Below are 18998 nucleotides of genomic sequence, written 5' to 3' on the forward strand. Positions count from 1 at the left end.
TATCTGAAGGGCCTCTCTGTTCAGCTGCTCTGAATTACTGTGACAGAGACCTGAATTTGACTCCTGGCTTCCTGGACCCCAGCCACTGTAGGGCTGGAATCAATTAAACGAGCATTTATTAAGCTCCTGCTATATGCCAAGTTCTGCGCTCGGGGTTGGGGACACCACAACAAAAGATTCACTACCTGTCCTCAAGGAACTTAGCTTCAGAGACATGGCTTATACAGGTATATTTGAAGCACAGACAGAACATATAGGAGGTGACCGTGGGGGTGAAAGCGTTAGTCCTGAGGGAGAGAGGACCTCACGCAGAAGGGGGTGCTCATGGGGGAAAGTGGGGATTCTGAGAGATGGAGGGTGGGAGGAAGGGCACGGCGGCTAGCTTGGACAAATGCAAAGGGCTGGGCAGAGGAAGATCAGGGACGGGACCTGGCAAGAGGGGCTGTCGGGCCGTGCTCGGAGATTTCAAAGGGGGGGATGTGCTTCGATTTGGAGAGATGTGCTGGAGTGCAGTTATATTAGACAATAACGAGCAGATCCACTGGCACAGCGCTCTCTCTGCTCCAGAGTATCCTCCCGTTCCAAGCTCCTGGGGGATGCTTACGCTGAATGATTCAGACAGGGGTGGCTCGGGGTGACATGTCGACAGTTCCAGGTCTGACTCTGTCCTCCCCGAGGAGCTCTGGGACGGCCCCGAGCCCTCGGCTCCCAGATCCCCCGAGTGACTCCTGCATCCTCTTTAGGTTAACCTTATCAGCTCATGCCATCTCGGAACAGATAGACAGGTAAATCTGAGAGACCCCTGAACCCAATTAAAGTTATATCGCAAAGAAATCAAGTTCATGTGGTTTGCATTTCAGCAAGTTACATTTTGTGGGCTGTTCCTGCTTTAATTCAGCGTCCTAATGCAGACCATGTGAACATTTGAAACGCTCTTAACAGTTAAGCCAGCTCAAATAACACAGAACCAGGGCACCAATAAAGAATGAATTAAGGCTGATTGCAACTGTGGCCAACTTGGGTTGTTTTTTTTTCTTTAAAGGAGCTGGGATGAGGTGGAGCATGGGGGATATAGCAAAAGGGAGGGAGATATCTGTGTTTGTGCCTTTAGGTCAAGCAGTGGGAAATTTTTGTTGTTTTTGAGCAAGTGTTTGAAACAAGTGAGCTGAGAGGGTGAACTTCATCCCCAGAGGATTGTGGAAAAGAAAAACATGGAGAGTTAGCATCCCTCGGAGGCGGCGGCGGTTTGCACACCGGTCATCTGGTCCCCCGAGACATCCTGAGTAGTTAGCTGGGGGTGGGGGGTGGGAGTGGAGGCAGAGTTCTCTCCCAGAGGTCAGTGGTTCAAGCTCTGTGTGGGCCAGCTCGTCTCGGGCAGAGAAGACCTCTGTCTCTGTTGCTGCCGAGCATACTTCTGACCCTGGTGCTCGTTCTCTGGCCCCGGTGTCTGAAATAGGTTACAAGGGGCAGCAGGTGAAACACTGGGTTGGATGATTCAGCAGGACCCTCAAAAGTTACAGTGGGCCCCCAGGCAGCATCCTGCTCCCGTAGGTGCTCTCTTGAAGTTGGTCTGCCCTGGCTTACCTGATGTTCCCCCTTCACAACATTCTATGCCTGCCTCCATGTCGTGCTCTTCTCCATCCCCTCCTCCTCTTAGCATCCCCTGCTTTTAGCACAATCCCCACAATTGTGGGGTTCACACGAGGCTGTCCTGATTACCATAAGAATGGAAGCTCCTTTGGAATAGCTACACATTTATTTCTCTGCATTTATAATCACACAGTGCCTGGTATATAGTAGGTGCTTAATAAATGCTTATTGATCGTTTGGGTAATTATTTGCTGATTCTCTACTCTCCCCATCCCCCACTATTACTTTATATTTATTTTCTCTCTTTTATATTTATCTGTGTGTGTTTTCTTCTAATAGAGGGTAAGTTCCATGAAAATGGGGACTGTTTAATTTTTGTCTTTGTAATTCTAGCATCTATCAATCAATAAGCATTTATTAAGCACCTACTGTATACCAGGCTCTCAGTGGAACGTAGTAGGTAAATAAAAATGCTTGTTGAATTCAATTGAGAGTTAGATTAATAATTCTTTACAATGCTCTTAAAATGAACAGGGAAATTGGTTGTAAGGCTAGAAGTCTGGGCAGAAGCGTGGAACAGTATCCAACAGAATGCTCAGCGTATAAAAGATGATTAATAATTGCCTGTTGGTTTCACTGTATGATACACAACCTCTAGAGAAATGAGAGATGACTCTAATAACGGTCCCAAGTGTTTGAGAGGAGAGGTAACGAGGTTTATGGTGGATCTCATTCTGTACTTGGAGTCAGGAACAGCTTAGTTCACATTCTAGTGTCTGGCACAGACTAGTGTCAGGCCACCCCCTATTCCTCACCCGCTAAGTCTTAGATAACATGCAGTCTGTTTTGGCAGAGGGAGTTTCCACACCGGGAATCCCTTCTGCTGGCAGAGTCAGCGCTCTCTTAGAGAAGCTCCTGACTGGCCTGTCATGGGGAGAGAAGGACCCTGACCAGACCAGGCCTCCCCAAGTCGTTTCCCCTTATTCTCAGCCACCAGGAGCATTTGTAACATGGGATGTGGGAAGAAGGATTCCGCACTCGCCGTGCTGGACGCGCCATGGCCAGGGGCGGTCTCCCCCAGCTCTCCGGGTGCTTCAAGAAGGAAGGTGAACGGCCCATTAATTTCTGATCCATGAGAAACCCAGCGCCTGCCAAGTGGGAAAGGGGAAAGCTGTGGGGAAGCCCTCGGCTTCCAAACCGGGGGCTGTCCCGACCCGTAGCAAGCGCACCGTCAGGTCAGCGGGCGGCCCCCCGTCCAGAGCGGGCGGGCCGGGCAGAGCCGCTCCCTCGGCCGGGCGCGTCTCGTTCTCTCTCAAATCAAAGAGCCGGACCGGGGAGGTGCCGGAGCCAGCTCTGCAAACCGTTTTTTCCCCTCCAGAAGATCAGAAGACTTCCTGCTTTCTTCCCCTAATAAAATAAAAGCCAATGCTAACATTCCTGTCTAAATTACACAAGGAGACTTCTGAAAGCAGTGAATGAGGGGGAAAAAGCAAGAAAAACAAAACCTGAAGCTGGTGTTTTTCTTAACCTTGGGATTAATAATGTCAAAGAGAGAATTACACGATGGTCGACTTCCTGTCGGTGCCCTTTTGGGGGCAGTGGTCAGCGGCAAGGAGACGAGCAACAGGTGGATAGAAATTCTGGTTTAGGAAAAAGGGGAGATATGGGCTGTCTCTCAGCCCTCCCCTGCCCTTTTGGGCCTTGGCCAGGACAGTCTCCTAGTCCCACACAGCAGCCTGTTTATCAGCTCTCCCGCCCAGGCCACGGGCTTTGGAGGCTATCACTTCCGGGCCCCACTTCCTCTTCTTGGAGCGAGGGCTTCCCCCAGGTGATTGCTGAAGTCCCTTTCTCAAGGACTTCCAAGAAAGCTCACACCCACAAACACTCTCACGGACACAGGAGGGCAGATGGGCTTTTGTCTGTCTCCCATCACGCAAGATTCCCCCAAATTGCACTTTAAAGGAGAAGTAACTTTTGGTAGGGCCACAGGCCTCGACTTCAGGAAAGAGTCCGGCTTCTCGCCCCCACTTCAGCCACGAGCTCTTAATTTCCAAGCTGGTGGTGGGAGCTGAGCTTGGGAAAGGTCTGGCTTACGGCTCTCGGAGCGGCGGCAAGCTTGGGAATAATTTAGAGATCACATTTCGGGCACCATCAAAGTGAAGTGGGCCAGAGTGGCTGCTTTTGTAATTGGAGGGGGCAGGTGAGTCCCTTTGTGGGGGCCAGCTAGAGTTCGTTGGAGACGTGGGCCCGGCAGACGGAGATTGCCCTGGTACCGTGTCCTGGGCTCTCCGGGAAATCTGATGCTGGGAATGCTCTTTCAGCTTCTCTGCTCCTCGGGGCCCCAAGCCTCCTAAATCAAAGCCCGGGGCAGGATACCCGGTGGCGGTGAGAGGCAGCCAACTGTGTGACAAGAGCTGCGCCCGCTTCCAGCGTAGGTACTTCGGCCATGTTTGTGTGCAATGTTAGGATGTGGGAAAGTGCCGAGTGAAATGTCAGAAAGGGGAAGAAGGAAGGACTCATCAAAATGGAAGTGATTTTTTTTTTTTAATCCACTCTGCTATTCAAATTGTGTTTTATGGGACATTTCACAGTTATGGTTACCAGCAGTGTATTTCCCTCCATCCTATTTTCTCCCCTGTACATACTTTTGTTCTTTTTCCACCCTGTCCCCCGTAGTAGTGTCTTGTTTCTAACCATCCCGTCTTCAGCCCTCACTCCCGTCTATCACTCTTCCTTCCTTCTCTCACCTCTTTTTTTTAGTGTTTCTGCCCTCCCTTCTATCCATTCGCTTTCTTTTCTTCCCCCTTTCTCCAACTTCCTTATAGGATGAGATAAATTTCTATACCCAACTGAGTGAAGAGCAATTAAAAACATTTTTTTAAAGAAAGGGGAGGGTACTTTGCAAAGTGTTTGGGTAAGTTTCACTCCAGGCCATTAAAAAAAAAAAGGCAAGTATGAAAGTTTTGGGGATCAAGAACTGAAAGAGATCTTAAGAACTCATCCAGTCTGATCTCCCATCTGGGAGATGGGAAAACTCAGATCCAGAATAACTAAGCAATTTGTCCCAAATCACACAACTGGTAAGCAGGAGAGTCATGATTGGAAGCCAGTTATTGCAACTCTTGAGAAAGCTCCTGTTGGGTTTAAATCTTGATCAGAAAGTTAGGTGGTGCAATGAACAGGCTCCTGGGTTTGGAGTCAGAAGGTAGTGAGTACAAATTTGGTCTTAGACATTGACTAGAGGTGTGATTTTTCTCAACCTCAATTTCCCTATCTCTTAAATGGGGATAATAACAGCAATTTCCTATTGTGAGACTTAGATGAGATAAACTATGTAAAATCCTTTCTATGCCTTTCGGTTCCTTTTATATGCTAGTTATAATTAATTTGCTTTCAGATAAGCAGAGTATCTCAAAATCAGAGGCACTCCTTAAACACTGAACTCAATGCAATCCAAACAGCATTCGTTAAACTCCTCCTCCTTCAAGGCATCATGCAAAGATAACTATTTTCTGCCTTTGAGGAGTTCATATTCTCCTGAAGAAAACTTTAGTTCCCCATCTGATGGGAAGACTGACTTCCCTGACTTTCTTTAAGTTCCAACAAAAATCCCTCCTACAGGAAATCTTCCCTAACCCCTTCCCTCTGTTAATTATCTTCTCTTTTTCCTGTCTGTAGCTGCCTTTTTGCATGTTATTAGATTGTCAGCAACTTCAGGGCAGGGATGTTTTATATCCCTGGTGAGTAGTACAGTATCTGGCACACTAATTAATACTCATTGAATTAAAGAACTGGATGGAAGATGATCAGCAGGCTTGGACTGGTTCATCTGGAAATCCTCCTGAGGCTGAGAGCTGTCCCACTGTGGGAAGGCTTGATGGCCTCCCTTCCCTAAGTCTTTAAGCAGAGGCTTACCCATAGGAGCTGGTTATTGAGTATTTGTCCAATCCAAATGATTTAATTGGATTTAAACCATCAACATTTCTTAAGTAGCCAATGCAGAGAAAACACCTTGCAAGTTCAGCAAACTGCTCTGGAAGGGAAGAAGTCCTGAATTCCTCTGACACTGGCCATGTGACTCAGGAGATGTCACTTCATCTCTGAGATTAATCTTTGCCTCTAAATGCTTTGGGAAAGAGAATTTCCTCACCTGGGAGTCTCTAGACCAATTTACTCCCAGCTCCAGCCGTTAGAACCTTGTATATTCTTGAACCATAGCTTTTGAGCTGGAAAAGAGCTCTCTGAATCTAAGTCCCTTCTTTACAGATGAGGTAAGACCCAGGAACATTAAAATGGCTTGTTTAAAACCATACAGGTGGTAACCATCTGAGGTAGGAGTCCAGATTTCAGAATCAGGGCTCTTTCTCCGGGTTTATTGTCCCTGGCCCATCGTTGAGCCTTCAATTCTAGAGTTTCTAATTCTAGAATCTCAACTCTGAAAGGTGTGGCAGTGTGGCATAGCAGGAGGGACACATGGGGGTGAAGGGATGTTCAGCCTGAGGAAGAGAAGATTCTTGAGGACCACGAGAGCTTTCTCCATGTCTTCCAAGCGCTGTCAGGAGTGTTCTCTTGAATCCAGAAGAAATGGGGAGATGATGGAAAGGGCAACATAAGGGAAAAAAGCACAAAAGCTCCCCACTCTAGGGCTGCCCAGATGTGGGCAAGCCTTCCTCGAGATAAGCGGACTTCCTTTAAGTACAGATCTTACCGCCTCGTTCTTACTCCAGAAACTCCAGTAGCTTCTAGTTTGCCTTTGGGATCAAATATAGAAACCTGCGTTTCCTTTCTAAAGTCCTAACGACCTGACCCCGCCTTCTCTCCAGCCTCGATGGACACGATCCCATGCCCGCGCTGTGTGCTCCAGCCAGCCTTTTCTTGAGTCTGTTCGTGACTGGCCTTTGAGTTGTTGCTCTGGCTCTTCCCCATGTCTGGGATGCTTCTCTCCCCATCCCTTCCCCAGAGAATCCCTTTCAGACGCAGCTCCAGCCCCATCTCCCACATGGAGCCTTCCCTGACCCCCATCTCCCTCTGGAAGCCAGGCTCTCCCTCCCTAATGACCTCGCGCTTAACTGCTTTGCTTGGATTTATTTCTCTTGTCATTCATTCCTTGTATCTGCAGTGCCTAGCACAGTGCTGACCCTGAGTGGGGGATGAATGAAGGCAGCTTGATTGAATGATTGGAGAACAGCTTCCCTTTCACTGGAGATTTTCAAACAAAAGCCGGATGGTCACTTGCTAGTAATGTTGTAGAGGGACTAGGTTAGCCTGGGAAATCTCTGAGGGCTTAACTCCAAGATTCTGTAGGATTGTGTGTGTGTGTGTGTGTGTGTGTGTGTGTGTGTGTGTGTGTGTGAGTGTGTGAGTGTCTGTGTGAGTGTGAGTTTACGAGTGTGAGTTTGTGTGAGTGTGTGACTATGTGAGTGTGTGTACGTGTGAGTGTGTGTCAGTGTGAATGTGACTGTGTGTATGAAAGTGTATATGTGTGTGTAAGTTTGTGTGTGTCAGTGCGAGTTTGTGTGAGTGTGTGACTATCTGAGTGTGTGTATGTGTGAGTGTGTGTCAGTGTGAATGTGACTCTGTGTGTGTGAGTGTGTGAGAGTGTATATGTGTGTGTGAGTTTGTGTGTGTCAGGGTGAGTTTGTGTGAGTGTGTGACTATGTGAGTGTATGTGTGAGTGTGTGTCAGTGTGAATGTGACTGTGTGTGTGTGAGTGTGTGAGAGTGTATATGTGAGTTTGTGTGTGTGAGTGTGAATGTGATTGTGTGTGTGTGTGTGTGTGTGTATGTGTGTGTGTGTGTGTGTATGCGTGTGTGTTGGAAGGGATAGGCAGACTTTCCTTTTTCTTCCCCTTGCTGGCTAACCGATCCCCACCAGGAAGAGCATCAAACATTTGTTGGGTCCTGTAAATTCTCCAAGAATTAGAAGCATTCCCCTTTTGTTCAAATTGTGTTTGCAATTTGATCTGCACTCGGTGACTGAAGGCCGGCCCAGCTTTGAACTTGACTGGAGAGGCTGAAGTCTCACTCTCGGGATTTCATCTTAAGTGAATTTGAAGCCTGAAAGGGAAGGATTTAGGGTGGCCAGTCATCAGCGAATCATGGGCTCAATTATATTGGGTCTTGGGGAGGGCGGCTTTATCCAATTATCAGTGATTCCAAGGGACATTAAAATACAGTTGTAAGGCTAACATGGGTTTGTTCTTTGCTGTCGCTTGGGAAGATCCTGTCCAGAAGGGGCTTTGAATGTGGAATGATTTTCTGCATCGTCATTCAGAGGCATTTTCATCCATACCTCATAATTACTTCATAAATGTCTCTTAAATTAGACCTAGCCCATGAGACAATAATTCAGGGATTCATTTAAAGGTTTTCCTTATAGTTACGGTGAGTCGGTTCATCCCTTTGGAGCTCCAAGTATCACGAAGGGAGAGCTCAGCCCGCCTAAAGGGGAGTTTCTCCGTGACCATCTCTCCGTCATTCTAGCTCTCAGATGTCCGCTGCAGGCCCCCCCGCTGGTTTCACCCAGATCCCAGGGTCCTTGGCCGTTGACTGTGTCACAATGACAGTGGTCTGTCAAACACGGGCAGAGTCGGTTAAGGGCAGAAAAGGACAATTCTCTCCCAGGAACCCGCGCATCTTCCACTCTCTTAATGACCTCCACGTTTATCGGCTGGGTCGGTGACCGCCCGCTGCCTATGTCCTCTCGTGCTGTTTCAGCTGCTGGGAGATCAGCAGTGTAAGTTCCGATTGTTATTAGAGTAGGGGACCGAGTGGTTACTGTCAGAGGAGGGACGCTCTAGATCCAGAGATGGAAGGGACCTGCAGTCGTCTAGTGGGACTCCCTCATATACTAGGGAGGGAAAATGACACCTAGAGAGTTTAACTAACTTACTCAATGTCACCCTGCTTTTTGCAGCACTGAAGGGAGGCGGGGGCTAGTTAGGCATAGGAAAGGGCAGAATTGTCTGAGAAGCGTGATTCAGGTGAAAGGACACGGATGAGGGGGCAGAGGCTCCAGTCCCATCTCTGACACTCCCTGGAAGAATATCAGATGAGTACTTTAACTCCCCGGGTTTAGTTTCCTCACCTGGAAAATGAGTGCTTTGGTCTAGAGGGAGAGAGCCCTTTCCTGTTCTCAGTCGGGGAGTGAGGAGACCAAAATGAACCGTCCTCGCCCTCAGAAAACTTAGGTTCTATTGGCTCATTCACTGAATTTCATGCAGCAAGAATTTATGAGATTTCTCTCGGCACTGTGCGGGGCACAGAGAATACAAAACCAAAAATGAAACTGTCTCCTCAAGGAGCTTATGTTCTAACCCTGTGACCTTCCTCCTCATTCCCACTCCTATTACAGTCATTGCTGTCTCCTTCTTTTGGCCATCATCTTTTCCCCATCATTCTGTCTGTCCATCCATCCATCCATCCATCCATCCGTCCGTCCACGCGTCCCTTTCCTCCGCCACGCACTACACATTCTCTTCTGCATTTCTTTCTCTGTTGCCTTTAGCTCCGACTCTCCTAGATCAGGGAGAGCAATGGCCGAGGGATACTAGGGAATGGAGGAGAAGAAGTAGTATTAATGATAGTATGTCGGGCTCTGCTCAGTCATGTGCCCTAAAAGAAAGTATGATCTGGACAGACAGATCTCGTGAGAAGTAGGAGTGAGATGAATGAGACAATGAATCTCTTTGGTTTCTTCTTTCTGTTCCCATTATTTTTCACGAAGTTTTCATGAGAATCTCTGATTGAGAGGAAACAGTGAAGGCAACAGGCAGATGCTTGTGTGTGTGGTTTTTTTTTAATCTAATTATAGGGCAGGAGAGGTTGGTGGGAAGGGAGAAGGAAAGGAAAGGAGGCTGTGAATGTGGGTGAGAGGAATCCACAGTTTATGAATGGAATAGAACTGTGGTTGGCTAGGTGGGTGGGTTTAGAAAATGTTTCTCTTTTCTAGAGCAGGTCCAAAGCAAATTCAGAATTTGCTGATTGTGTTTATTCTGTTACCAGCAGGCAAGCCAAAGGAAGGGAACGGAAGGATGTGTGGGTGATGGATGTGTGCTCTGGGGGGCCCCAGGGGTACAAAGCTCTGATCACTGGAAGAGAGGCTGAATTGTAGTGGGCCTTGGCTTTGGCCATTGAAACATGGTGGGTTGGCCAAGGCAGGGAGCGAGGGTCGGAGACGGAACAGCGAGAAAAAATAGCCTCAGCTCACCAGCTCGCTTTACTTTGTCCATAGTTTCAGCTTAATTTATAGCCAACCTTTGACCAGAGGAGTTGAAAAGGCTAACTGAGACCTGAATGAGCTGCCTCTCCTTTCACTTCCCTCTGTCCGCTTTCTGAGAAACCATCCTTGGCCCAAAGGTGGGGAGCCAGAGGACAAAAAGAAGCCTGCTGGTCAGAAGAGTTAAGGATAAACTCTCAGAGATCCCAGCAGTTTTACAAAGAATTTCATCACTATGGATGTGCTTAATAACCATGATGCAGATTGCAGGCCATCTCTGTCTGCCCATTCTCTGCCCCTCTTGCCCATCCCATTCCCTATGTTCTGTGCCCTTCTTGTCCGTGCCCTTCCCCTGTTCTGTGCCCCTCTTGTCCAGGCCCTTCCCCGTGTTCTGTGCCCCTCTTGCCCGTGCCCTTCCCCGTGTTCTGTGGCCCTCTTGCCCGTGCCCTTCCCCGTGTTCTGTGGCCCTCTTGCCCGTGCCCTTCCCCGTGTTCTGTGCCCCTCTTGCCCGTGCCCTTCCCCGTGTTCTGTGGCCCTCTTGCCTGTGCCCTTTCCCGTGTTCTGTGGCCCTCTTGCCCGTGCCCTTCCCTGTGTTCTGTGCCCCTCTTGCCCGTGCCCTTCCCCATGTTCTGTGCCCCTCGTGTCCATGCTATATCTATCCCAGGGCTTCTCTCCAACATCCTGGGAGTCTGACTCATTTTCTTCTGATAGCCTTGAGCCTCTCACCTCTCATCCCTTGCCCATCACCCCCCACCCCCACATCATACATTTTCTTGATGCCTTGTGCTCTTTCCCCACTTTTGAAATTCCTCATTGGTTAGAGAAGATAACTCTGCCCGCCTCCCAGCCTGTCTCTGTGGAATATTCATGCTTAATTAAGAATAATTCTGGGTTTATCATGTTCGGTGCTGGTGCTCCCACTCATCTCCCGTGACTCAGTTTTTTTCAGACCTTCTGGGATTATTCTTTTCTTTCTATCTAAATGAATCACGGGATTCCAGATGGGAAGATGATTGAGTCTGGATTGGAAAAAAAGTTGTTCTAGGTGAAGGAGATAGCATGATGGGATGCATGAAGATGAATGTGAAACAAGGTGGAAAGAGCAACCTGGCTACGATGTGAGGAGTCTTCCTCCTGATTCTCCTCCTCCTCTTCCTCTCCTCCTCCTCCTCCCCCTCCTCCTCCTTCTCCTTGACTTCTAGCCGATGACTAACAAAGGGAGGGATCAAACAGAACCGTCTCCCATCCGCGCAAAGTTCTTTTGTCAGCAGTGACCACTAATAAAGCGGGGGAGGTCTGGAGTGTGACAGAGGGAAAGAATTTTATTGACTTCTGCATCCATCCTCCACAAGGCCGGGTGATTTCTGCTCAGGATAACTGATGTGTTTGGGGCCTTTTCTCCCATGTCTTGGTTTGACACCCCTCCCCCCGCCCCTCTACCCCCCAATTCTACAAGGGCTAAGTGTGCGGTTCCACCACGTGTAACTGGAGCTCATGAGCTCTTTGGAAAGGTCCCCTGGGCTCTCCCTTTGGGAAACAGAGCGTGATTGGCTTTGATGTCTGTAGATATGGCGTAACTTCCCGTTATGCTAGTGGGTTAGGGGTAGGGATGGAGAGGCAGGGACCATTTTCTAAGAATTCAAGAACTAATCCCTAACTTCTTTCCACTTGAAGGAATCAAACCATTGTCAATAGAGAGCTGAGTAGGACATTATCAGGTATTTCCCACATTCTAGGCAGAGTGCTAAGTATTGGGGTTCCAAATATAAACAAAAAGTCCTCTCTTCAAGGACCTTAAATTCTTTTTATTAAATGTTTTTATTTATTTCATGAAATATTTGCCAATTACATTTTTTAGAAAAAGGTTTATATTTTATTTTTTAAAATAATAGCTTTTTAGTTTCAAAATACATGAAAAGATAGTTTTCATCATTCACTCAAGTAAAACCTTGTTTTCCAACTTTTTCCTCCCTCCTTTCCCTTCACCCTCTTCCCCTAGACAGCAAGTAATCCAGCATGTTAACATTTATTGTTTTTTAATTGTAATTTCCAAATTTTCTCCCATTTTTCTGGGCCTCCCTCATCCCTGGAGAAGGCAAGTCATGTGATCTACCTATCCCTGACACAAGTGAAGTCATGTCAAGCATATTAAGGACCATCAGTTCTTTTTTTTTTTTTTTTTTTTTTTTTTAATCTTCTTTTTTTTTTTTATCTTCTTTTTTTTTTTTATTTTATTTTTTTAATTTTTTTTTAAATTTTTTATTTAATAATTACATTATATTGACACTCATTTCTGTTCCGATTTTTTTTCCCCTCCCTCCCTCCACCCCCTCCCCTAGATGGCAAGCAGTCCTTTATATGTTGGATATGTTGCAGTATATCCTAGATACAATATATGTTTGCAGAACCGAACAGTTCTCTTGTTGCGTAGGGAGAATTGGATTCAGAAGGTATAAATAATCCGGGAAGAAAAACAAAAATGCAGATAGTTCACATTCGTTTCCCAGTGTTCTTTCTTTGGGTGTAGCTGCTTTTGTCCGTCATTTATCAATTGAAACTCAGGTCTCTTTGTCAAAGAAATCCACTTCCATCAAAATATGTCCTCATACAATATCGTTGTCGAAGTGTATAATGATCTCCTGGTTCTGCTCATTTCACTTAGCATCAGTTCATGTAGGTCTCTCCAAGCCTCTCTGTATTCATCCTGCTGGTCATTTCTTACAGAACAATAATATTCCATAACATTCATATACCACAATTTACCCAGCCATTCTCCAATTGATGGGCATCCATTCATTTTCCAGTTTCTAGCCACTACAAACAGGGCTGCTACAAACATTTTGGCACATACGGGTCCCTTTCCCTTCTTTAGTATTTCTTTGGGATATAAGCCCAATAGAAACACTGCTGGATCAAAGGGTATGCACATTTTGATAATTTTTTGGGCATAATTCCAGATTGCTCTCCAGAATGGTTGGATTCGTTCACAACTCCACCAACAATGCATTAGTGTCCCAGTTTTCCCGCATCCCCTCCAACATTCATCATTATTTTTTCCTGTCATCTTAGCCAATCTGACAGGTGTGTAGTGGTATCTCAGAGTTGTCTTAATTTGCATTTCTCTGATCAATAATGATTTGGAACACTCTTTCATATGAGTGGTAATAGTTTCAATCTCATCCTCTGAAAATTGTCTGTTCATATCCTTTGACCATTTATCAATTGGAGAATGGCTTGATTTCTTATAAATTTGAGTCAGTTCTCTATATATTTTGGAAGTGAGGCCTTTATCAGAACCTTTAACTGTGAAAATGTTTTCCCAGTTTGTTGCTTCCCTTCTAATCTTGTTTGCATTAGTTTTATTTGTACAAAGGCTTTTTAATTTGATGTAATCGAAATTTTCTATTCTGTGATCAGTAATGGTCTCTAGTTCATCTTTTGTCACAAATTTCTTTCTCCTCCACAAGTCTGAGAGATAAACTATTCTATGTAAGGACCATCAGTTCTAATAGAGAAAGATAGCAGCTCCCTTAATTTTAGAGGAGCTGGTCCAGGAAGGAACATGATGGCAAAGCCCACAACAAGGATGATTGGTCTGGGGCCTTTCTTTGAGTCTCTCTCTAGTGGGAGAAGGAGAAGCTGAGTTCAAGCCCCTTATTTTATAGCTATGGAAACTGAGGTAGTGCCAGGAGAAGAGCCAGGATCTCTGCTGCTTCTCTGTGTCCTAACCTGTGAAATGAGAATGAGTGTAAGCAGCAAATGAGTTACTGTGGGTAAAGGACTTGTGGTGTGAGGAGAAGAACACAAATATGAATCCATGTCATCCAAATTATGTTTAGAATTTTCATTTTTCTCTGAGAACCTTTCTGGAAAATGGCCAACAATCTGTAGCAAAGGCCGACATTCCATAATGCTTTCATCTCTCTGAACCTTCCAAATGACCCCATGGGCTAGGGATGGTATGCATTATTATTCCCATGTTACAGAACAGTAAACTGGGACTTAGAGATGTTAGGGTCCCCAGAGTCGGAAGTGAGATCTTTAACCAGACCTGTCCACACTCTCCTGTTTTTCCTTCATAGCTCAAGGAAATGAGGATGGCACAGATTAAATCAGTCCCAGTATCTGTGTGGGGTATTAAATGATGCTGCTTTGGCTCACTAAAGTGGCTGGTGGTGAGGGGCCTGTGTTAGACCTTACCTGGCCCTGCCTTCTTTGAAGTAGCTTCACACCCACCTCACCTAATGGGCAAATGGGCAGTGACCCCCTGCAATGAGGTGAAACACTGGGCTTCAACACATTAGCCAGGGCAGGACCTTTTAAGGAAATCAATTTTCTGGAGAGGGAGGGAGGGAAGGAAGGAAGGAAGGAGGGAGGGAGGGAGAGAGAGAGATAGAGAAAGAAAGAGAGAGAGACAGAGAGAGGAGAGAGAGGAGAAAAGAGAGAGACAGAGGGAGAAGAGAGAGGAGAAAAGAGAGAGATGAGAGAGAGAGAGAGAGAGAGAGAGAGAGAGAGAGAGAGAGAGAGAGAGAGAGAGAGAGGTGTTCCTTTAAATCCTCTCAATAAACGAGTCCCACTATATTTGCTCTTCCTAAGTCCTCTGGCACAATGAATAGACATCCATTGGATTGCCCCTATTTATTGTCTGGAACATCCTTTTCTTTTGAATAGCTCAGCCAGGCTGTTGTCCAACCTAGGGGGTTCCTTGGGTCGTGGAACTATTTCTTTTTTCCCTTCTGGGATCCAAGTCATATATTTCCTGGGCTAGAAAATATTTCCAATGTAGAATTTGCTTTTGTGACAGCTTCTTCCAGCTCTCCCAGAGGAGCTGTGGATCGTTTTTTGGCCAGCACCCTCTGCATAGATTTATTTCTTCCCCTCCCACAAACAGGACTTCAGGGATGTGATGTTACATCCCCACCAGAGGACTCTATCATAGCTGCTCACATCTTCAGGATGTGAGAGCAATTAGATACAGAAGGCTTCCCCATTATCTTATTCCAAGTCTTGACAGCAAGGGGCTATGATGGATAGATCACTAAATTAGAAAGATTTGAGTTTGAATCTTGCCTCAGACATTTAATTAGCTAGGTGACTCTGGTCAAATCATCTTGGCTTCTGCCTGCCTCAGTTTCCTAATCTGTAAAAAGGGGAAAGAGATTGACTTGATGGTTTCCAAACACCTAATAAGTCTACCTCCATGACCTAAGATTTGTCATTATGATCTAGGTGATAGTTTCTTGTTTAATTATCCTTCATAAACCAATTTTAAAAATAATTTGGAATATTTTTCTCTTTACCTTCCCCCTCATTTTTATTACTTCATGACCCCCACAACAGCAGCCAAATGAAGCAAATGGACACACTGGATCCGTGTCCCCCGATACCAAGTGGCTAGAACACCACAGGGACCTGATAAATGGCCATTTGTGAAAACGTGGGCTACTTTCCTCAGCCATAGCTCAGCCCCCCGACCTCACCATCAGAATCGTGAAGATCCCATTCATTGGCTGTTGCACGGATCAGATCTCTAAACCCTTCTGCTGTTGTCATTTTCTTTTATATTATTCTCATCATTTCGTAAATCATTTTCCCGATTTTTTTCACTGGAAGGGATACACACGTACCCTCTAAACTCAGGGCCCTGGCGCGAAGCTCCATCGCTCCAGCCCGGCCCAGGATCCAATCCTCAGTCCTGCCAAACTCACAGACCTCCGTCAGATGTTAGTCATCCCGCATGTCTGGAAAGCCCCATTTTTATGGATGTTATCCATGCATTTGTCACAGACACAATGTCTATTCTCATGCTCAGGCTGAAGAGCGCTTCTTTCTGCCTAGTTTCTTGTATATGTTCTTCTCTGCTCCCCTCACAGAGGCCCCACTGGCTGTGTCCCTTCCCTCTCTCTGGGCCAGAGCATTTGATAAAGTTTCCCCTGAAGTTTCTCAAAGTTTCTTCATAAAATAAGGGGAGGGGGGATTGGCTGACCCCAGGGCTCCCTGCCAGCTAGTGTGTGTGTGTGTGTGTGTGTGTGTGTGTGTGTACGTACATATATTTGTGTGAATATATGCCTTGGACCTCTATCTAAAGGACTCGGGGACTTAACTTGCATAGACTCCCTCCCCCCCGGGGAAGGGGAGCTCGCTTCGTGCCGGAGGGGACGGCAGCTTCTCTCCGGGGACATGGGCCCTGCTCAGATTTACAGGATGGATCCTCACACACACCCTGACTTGGCAGCTCTCCTGCCCATGTGAGACGAGAACCACATTGAGCCTTCTCACAGCAAGAAGCCAGGAAAGACACGGCCGGGGTGGGGGGAGAGCTTCAAAACCTGGACTTGGGAGCAGCAACAAGGCATCTTGTCAGCTGCTGCGTGTCTGTTCTGTGCTGTCTGAAGGATCTTGGACGAGGCGCTCGCTCCTATGCTCCTCTCTAAGATAAGACACAGGAAGGGGGCGACTTTCTCATCTGAAATCCCCTTTATCAAGAAAATCGTAGGTCCAGTCCTCATGCAGTCCCTATCACATCTCTAAACCACTCAGACCCAAGTCCAGTTTCTAATGGATCGAGACCAAGGGAATGCAGTGGGTATTTAGCTACTACCTCAGATGCTCGTTAGCTTCCTCATCTGTAAAATGGGGATATGGATCACATGATGGGGATATCATATGGCTATTGAAAGACCCAAATGAATCTCAATCTCTCTCTCTCTCTCTCTCTCTCTCTCTCTCTCTCTCTCTCTCTCTCTCTCTCTCTCTCTCTCTCTTTCTCTCTTTTCTCTCTCTGTCTCTCTCTCTCTGTCTCTGTCTCTGTCTGTCTCTGTCTCTCTCTCTCCCTCCCTCTCTTTCTCTCTCCCTCCTTCTTTCTTTCTCCTCTCTTTCCCTCTCTGTCTCTGTCTCTGTCTCTCTCTGTCTCTGTCTCTCCCTCCCTTTCTTTCTCTCTCCCTCCCTCTTTCTTTCTCCTCTCTTTCCCTCTCTGTCTCTCTGTCTCTCTCTCTCAATATATCTATATCTATCTATTTACCTATAGATAGATAGATATAGATATGTAGATAGATAGATGTGCATGTATGTATATATGTATACATGGATGGATGTAGTTTCTTGGATGAATGAATAGATGATGGCTGAATAGATAGATAACAGTCAGCTAGCTAGCTAGATATATTTTGTTTTACAAAGTTCCAAGTATTATATAAAGCATTAGCCATTATGAATCCAGGGATGACTTATCTTAGAGCTTTATAACTTTGCCACAAAAAAAAAAAAAAGAAAGAAAGAAAGAATCCTGAATACAAGCTGTCAACAGCTTATATGAAAGGATGCTCCGAATCCCCTTCGACAAAATGCTGCTTGAAACTCCTCCCCCTCAACAGCTTGGCAAAGATGAAAGAAAACATTCAAAAGCTAAATGCTTCAGGAAGGTGGGCAGGCGCGCCAATGGACTCTTATTGGAGCGTTGAATTGACGCGATTAATCTGGAAAATAATTTGAAATTGACCAGCCTATCAATGCTTAATCAAGGACGGTTAATTAGTCCATCAACAAGAGTTAAGGACTTATTTAGTAGGAAGCCATGATAGATACTGGGATTATAAAGAAAGGCAAAAACACAGTCTCTGCTTTCAAGGAGCTCACATTCTAATGGGGGGAGACATCAGGCAAATAGCCAAACGATGGCAGGAAAAGTCACATTTATAGAAATATTTTTTAATTAGCACTTTTTATGGTTCCAGAGAACTGGACAGAGAGTGGCTGCCCATTGGCTGGGAAAATGATTCACCAAATTATGGTACATGAATGAAATGGAATATGTGATAAAAAATGACAGCTAGAAAGAATTCAGAGATATTTTGGAAGACTCCAGGGGAAGTTTTATCAAACGTTCTGGCCCAGAGAGAAGGAAGAGACACAGCTAGTGGGGCCTCTGTAAGGGGAGCGGCGGAGAACATGCACAAATAAACTAGGCAGAAAGAAGCCCTCTTCAGCTTGAGCAAAAGAATAGAAATTATGTCTGTGACAAATGCATGGATAAAATCCATAAAAATGGGCTTTCCAGATATGCAGAACGATTACGACGCCTGATAGAGGTGTGTGAATTTGGTCAAACTGAAGTTGGGCTGGATCTTGAACTGAGTCGGGGTGACTAGAGCTTTATATTAAATTTATTCATTTTTCAGAGTAGCTACAAGCTTTTCTTAATCCCTTAATCGCCAAAATGGGGAACAGCCTCATGTAAGAATAGAAAAGAGCATCTCATCTCTTTTCCACGTTAATTTCAAATTCAACCAGTGTATAGAGCTCTCTCTTGTTTTGTGACTGTTCAAACTTAGTAGCTGATGTAGTTTTCTTGATATAGAACTTCAATCAGTCAATTAAACAAGTGTTTATACATTTACACACCCATCATGTTCTGGATTGTCTGGCATAATTTTCCCAGGTAACTTTGCCTCTGTGTGTCACAGTCTCGCTCACTTGAATTCACTTCAATTCCAGTCCCTTTGGCAAAAGCACCCAAAGGTGCGTGTCGTGGGAGAGGAAGGATTCTTCTTCCACCAAGTACGGGTGGGCAAAAAGTGGCTTTAAATTCAGGGTGAGTTACTTGAGCCTTCTTAAAATGCGAACTTATCGACCTAATAAATCTTTTCTATTTCTGTGGTTTTCGAGTAGCCATCCCCAACAAAGCAGATTTTCCTCATCATTCCTCCTTCTTTCTCTTTCCTGTATGAATAACCTTTAGCACTTCTGTTTCTCCCCGGGCAGGGACTTTTGGCAAGGGCCACTTCCCAGTTATCCATTTTCTCTTTTTGTTGCTGTTTAATTGCGTTTGGAAGGGCTCTGGCTCAGGACCGTCCCTCTGTGTCCAGCACATATGCAGGTAATGCTTCTTGGGGAGTTTTTCATCATTCTTTCACTGCGATTTCTCTTTTTATGCATCTTGTCTTTTTCATCTGAATCTCCTCAGCAGGATGCTGTTTATGATAGAGTTTGCCCTGTGGGCCAATCATTTTCTTTGCTTTCTTTGCATGTTCGTGAGCATCTTGGCTGTTCTCCTTTCCCTTTTTCTCATGGTAATCCAAGCAGAGCCATGCTGTTTTCAGGACATTCGACGTTTTTGTTCTGTGGCATGTTGACAGCCGGGGGCCACCGAAAATGCTTCCAAACTTCAGACCCTCAGTGGTCAACATCTCAAT

The 18998-nt window shown here is 45.8% G+C and overlaps 1 protein-coding gene and 1 pseudogene across 3 annotated transcripts in view; one reads left to right on the forward strand and one right to left on the reverse strand.

Moving 5' to 3' along the window:
* The window catches only part of CREB5 (cAMP responsive element binding protein 5), a 488046-nt gene that overhangs the window by 200474 nt on the left and 268574 nt on the right, over window positions 1–18998 (forward strand). The gene's annotated exons all lie outside the window — the stretch shown is intronic.
* Window positions 8076–18933, reverse strand: LOC127539243 (ribosome biogenesis protein NSA2 homolog; annotated as a pseudogene).

The sequence above is a fragment of the Antechinus flavipes genome, chromosome 5 (genome assembly GCF_016432865.1).
Source record: "Antechinus flavipes isolate AdamAnt ecotype Samford, QLD, Australia chromosome 5, AdamAnt_v2, whole genome shotgun sequence".
Lineage (NCBI taxonomy): Eukaryota > Metazoa > Chordata > Mammalia > Dasyuromorphia > Dasyuridae > Antechinus > Antechinus flavipes.